The 5,616-nt window shown below is 41.3% G+C and overlaps 1 protein-coding gene across 3 annotated transcripts in view; it reads left to right on the top strand.

The window, feature by feature from the left end:
* LOC116518470 (putative lysosomal acid lipase/cholesteryl ester hydrolase) overlaps window positions 1–5,616 on the top strand; it is a 96,449-nt gene that overhangs the window by 17,373 nt on the left and 73,460 nt on the right. The gene's annotated exons all lie outside the window — the stretch shown is intronic.

Raw genomic sequence — 5,616 nt, 5'->3', positions numbered from 1 at the left:
AGTTAGCAGTAGCAGTTAGACTTATATACCGCTTCATAGGGCTTTCAGCCCTCTCTAAGCGGTTTACAGAGTCAGCATATCGCCCTCAACAACAATCCGGGTCCTCATTTTACCCACCTCGGAAGGATGGAAGGCTGAGTCAACCCTGAGCCGGTGAGATTTGAACAGCCGAACTGCAGAACTGCAGTCAGCTGAAGTAGCCTGCAGTGCTGCATTTAACCACTGCGCCACCTCGGCTCTTAGGAGATTAATAGATTAATAGGAGATTAATCGACTAATAGAACGGAAAAATCAAACTTCCATCTTAATTGGTCTTTGGTCCTTGCATAAGGTGCAAAGAAATCATCATAGGGCTTATAAAAATAATGTGTGATCCAAATCCTCAAATTAAGATTGCAATGCCATTTGTTTATTGTATCTTATTTAGATAAGACAGGCATAACAGCTTTTTAGGGACCAGTAGTAGGGAAGTGTTCTCTCACAGTCACAGGGAGTCAAATATAATGAATTATGTAAATAAATTCCAATCAAGAAAGTATATCTGAATTTAAGTATTAAATAGAACTGAAAGGCGGATCAGGTGACTGTGATGGGCTTACAATCTTGCTTTCCTTTTGGTCATTAAGCAAATCACTATGGTTTTAAAACAAGGCATCAGGTGAGCGTGATCTACAATTTTACTTCTTCGTTTATTCTCTATCAACTCTAATTGTCATAAACCAGTTCCGAAGCACCTGAACAAGAGACTCATGATCATGGAACAGCCACAACATGATCATGGAACAGCCATTAAACAAAGAGCCAAGATGGTGCAGTGGTTAGGGTGCAGTACTGCAGGCCACTTCAGCTGACTGCTATCTGCAGTTCAACGGTTCTAATCTCACCGGCTCAAGGTTGACTCAGCCTTCCATCCTTCCGAGGTGGGTGAAATGAGGACCCGGATTGTTGTTGGGGGAGATATGCTGACTCTGTAAACTGCTTAGAGAGGGCTGAAAGCCCTATGAAGCGGTATATAAGTCTAACTGCTATTGCTATTGCTATTGCTATAGATAGATAGATAGATAGATAGATAGATAGATAGATAGATAGATAGATAGATAGATAGATAGATAGATAGATAGATAGAGATAGATAGATAGATAGATAGATAGATAGATAGATAATAGATGATAGATAGATAGATGATAGATAGATAGATAGATAGATAGATAGATAGATAGATAGATAGATAGATAGATAGATAGATAGATGGATGGATGATATGGAGAGCCGAGGTGGCGCAGTGGTTAGGATGCAGTACTGCAGGCCACTTCAGCTGACTGCTATCTGCAGTTCAGCGGTTCAAATCTCACCGGCTCAAGGTTGACTCAGCCTTCCATCCTTCCGAGGTGGGTAAAATGAGGACCCAGACTGTGGGGGGCGATATGCTGACTCTGTAAACCACTTAGAGAGGGCTGAAAGCCCTATGAAGCGGTATATAAGTCTAACTGCTAATGCTAACAACACCACTGTGATACTCATAAATGCACTCTGCAAGGATTGGTTACAAAGCTATTTTCTTTTTACAGTGTTGTAGCTTTAATTAGCAATAGCAATAGCAGTTAGACTTATATACCGCTTCATAGGGCTTTCAGCCCTCTCTAAGTGGTTTACAGAGTCAGCATATCACCCCCAACAATCCGGGTCCTCATTTCACCCACCTCGGAAGGATGGAAGGCTGAGTCAACCTTGAGCCGGTGAGATTTGAACCGCCGAACTGCAGATAACAGTCAGCTGAAGTGGCCTGCAGTATTGCACCCTAACCACTGCGCCACCTCGGCTCTTTGTTTAATTGCTAAACAAAGTAGTAGGTAAGTGGGACTACTTGTCTATAGTGTTACATTTCTGGACTAATTCTACTGTCATAGCAAAATAATCCAATAAAATTCAAGAGTCCTAATAATGTTTTATTACTCTAAAGCTTGGAGGTTACGAGTCACTGCTCTCTTTGACTCATGAGTGCCAGGATTTAGAGCTGTGAGTTTACATAGAACTTACATAATACTGTTAAATTGATTGTATGTAATGTATTGAAAACAGACAGTTTCAGCATGTGCGTATACTAGCAGCAGATTCCCAATACAGAATCAATTGATAAAGGCACATGGTGGTCACAAAGAGGGACACCATAGTCAAAAATACACTTTATCAGTTTTTATACCTTGGTTCAGCTTCAACTGTTATTGTAAAAGGATGATCCTGTGTTTGGTAATAAAGAACCCTGGTTACAAGAAGTTATTAACAGCCCAAAATAGGCAATAATAAACCTCCATTTTTAAGGATGTTACAGAAGAGGCACAGAGAAGGACATCTATGAAACTAAAGACACAATCAAAATAAAAAATTGATTCAGCTTGACTTATTTTGCTCCCAATGTTATGTACAGGGCGGGGCATAACCTTTTCCTAGGGGGTCACAGCAACACTTGTAATAACAACACAAATAATTCATACACCATTCGAAAGCCCATCAAAAACTGAGTTTATTGACACGATTTAATAGTCAGTATGACCACCATTAGCCCTTCGAACAGCATTCAAACGAGGTGGATAAGAACACAACAAATCTTCAAACAGTTCCGTTCGATTTTCCAGATTTTTCAACACAGTTTGAAAAAGTTTCAAAGTTTCAACCGAATATCGATTTTGACCTTGCTCCTGAATCATCAGAGCTTCCACTTCATCCTTAATTATGGCCCCAATGTTCTCTGCCGGATTGAGATCTGGCGAATTTCCCGGCCAGACGTCATTGCCCCAAAATTCGACATTGTTTTCCTTTAACAATTGCTGAGTCGCATTTGCACGCATGCAAGGAGCTTTGTCATGAAGAAAGACAGCCTCACCAACCACCAAGACATTGTCTGGATCACTGAGAAATGGAATGACATTCTCCAATAAAATTTTCTCACGGAAATAACTGCCATCCCAGGATTCCCCTTTATCCTTCAAAACCCAATGCAGTTTCTTGGCTGTGAAAATGACGAAAATCCTGATGCAAGTCGGATTGCGAACGATTTGTCGATATCGTTCATGTTTGGCGATGTCGTCGACGTCTTTAGCCCAAATTCGATCGTTCTGGAAATTCGGTTTTCGAATGGCATAAACGAAGAATTCGTCAGATGGCGCCAAATGAAGAAAATCTTCCTCGGTCCATTCAGACAACCAATCGCACAACCAAAGCCGATCTTGAACGTGTGTTTGAGTTTTCAATGGTTTGCAAATGACGTGGAATGGCTTCAAACCTTCTCGTTCTCGATATCGGCCGATTGTCCTTTGATCAACTCGTTTTCCACGAATTTGAAGGATTTCTTGGGCCACTTTTCGGTTTCCTTTTCGTTGTTTGCGACTGCCAGTTGCAATGATGGCTTTGCTTTCTTGGGACAGTTGCAGAGGACGCCCTTCTCCAAATTTTGTGAAACATTCTTGGGCTGTTTTGTTCCAATTATCAGTAACCCAATCCGGATGACGTTTCAATTTGTTTGCAATCCATTTTCGATTGATAAACGTCGCTCCAGCATCGCGAGCCTCTCGAAAGGCAATGCATTTTATTCTGTCAATGATCCTTTGTTCTTCCGAATCGAATTTTCCAGCCATTCTTAAAGCAAATTTAACATTTAATAGCTCATTCAATTCAGTTTTTTATGGGCTTTAAAATGAGGTGTCGCGGAAGTTGTAAACTGCTGTCGATCTTGCTGTGACCCCCTAGGAAAAGGTTATGCCCCGCCCTGTATGTAGGCAAGTAGTGGGTTTCAATTTTTTTTAGAACCTCTTCTGTGGGTGTGGCCTGTTTTGTGGGAGTGGCTTGGCAGTCATATGACTGGGTGGGAGTGGCTTGGCAGTCATGTGACCTGGTGGGATATGGCCAACTCACTTAACGACACTCTTGCTTAGCAACCAAGAAGAAAAAAAAATAAGTGGGTTTAGATAGGGCTCTTAGAGGCGGTTGGGGCAATTGTGAGCCAGCCAATCAGTGAGCGGTGGGCGGGGCCATTTAGAACTGGTTCTAAACGGCATGGTAGATTTGTTGATCCTCTTCTTTAGAACCGGTTAGAACTGGCCGGAACCCACCCCTGATGTAGGCACAAGACTAATCAACGATTTCATTCTAGTTTAAATGAATCCTCTAACTGCACTATACAAAAGTTTGGCCAGATATTAAAAATGGAGGAGTTGGCTTTGATGATTCCTTGAATCTTCGTTTAAATTGTGCGTTGGTCACAATACGCTGAAAAAGGGAAGATCGTTTCATCTTATGGATATATCTAAGTTTCATAAAAAATAAATGTTGTAGATTTATTATGGGAAATAAAATATAAAATTAATATGGTGGGGTCAGTGCCGGATTTCCCTATAGGCTAACTAGGCTTCAGCCTAGGGCCTCAAGATCAAGAGGGGCCTACATTCAAATTGTTAGCAAAATTAAAATTACACTATTCTAAAAACAGTGAACACTAAAACACTGAACCGAAAATAAGGAGAAATTCTACGCATGTAACTAATAAACAAACATAAAAATGTATTGGTTAAGATCGTTCCAGTGCCGTGGCAGTTGGGGAGCCCACCCACGTTCCCGGCACTGGTGGTCGGGCGAGAGGCGTGGCCGCTCCCAGTAGCCGCCCCGTCGACGCGGAGCCCACCAGCGGCCAGGCAGGTGAGGGCGAGGGGGCCGAGCCGGGCAGCTGAGCGCAGCAGGGGAGGCGGCTGGCCTCGCTGCCTTTGCTGCAGAGCAGAGCCGCCCTCCGTCGGGAAGCCAGCTATATATATATTGATATATATTGATATATATCACAGTAATGATGTATTTTATTGTCTCTCGTGTAATTTACAAACTTAAAAATGGGAGGTGAAAGGGCCTCATAAGTGGAATAGCCTAGGGCCTCTTTTCATCTAAATCCGGCCCTGGGTGGGGTGACTATAACATGCCATTTAGCTTGGATTAAATGGTTTCCAAAGCAATAGATCAGAGGCAAAGAATTATTAGTTATGTATCTTACAAAAGAATCAGTTAGGTGTAGTGGTTAAAGTGGTGACCTAGAAACCAGCTGAATGACTTTCTCTCAGCCTATAACTCATCTCATAGGTTGTTGTTGTGTGGAAAATAAGAGGAGGAAGGAGTATTAGGTATATTTGCTACCTTCAGGTATATATAAAAAAGTGGCATAAAACAAGAGGGGGGGAGTGGGGAAGTAAGGGAGGGAGGGGGGAAGGTGATTACTTTCCAAGACTTTGTAGAAATATTTTTGTTTTTCTTTCAATATCTGCAACCTATGTATTATTCATATCAAAGCTGATGAATCTGACATATTCTTTTTCTGACACATTAAGAATAATTACTTATACTGTCTAACTGAGTATATTTACAGTTATGCACACCATAGCTGTAAATATATCCAGTATATTTACTGGGTATACTTTAAGGATCTGAATTCAGAAGAAATAATAGTAATTATGTAAGTAATATGTGGCGTAATGCCTCACCAATCCAAGAACAAGCATCCTTATTTTAGGATTGTGCTACTGTTCAATGAACACCTAATGAAAACAATACTACTAATACTTACAGAACATTTATGCATCC

Source organism: Thamnophis elegans, chromosome 15 (genome assembly GCF_009769535.1).
Source record: "Thamnophis elegans isolate rThaEle1 chromosome 15, rThaEle1.pri, whole genome shotgun sequence".
Taxonomy (NCBI): Eukaryota; Metazoa; Chordata; class Lepidosauria; order Squamata; family Colubridae; genus Thamnophis; species Thamnophis elegans.
Note: the sequence above shows the minus strand (reverse complement) of the source record. Positions and strands in the feature narration are given on the sequence as shown.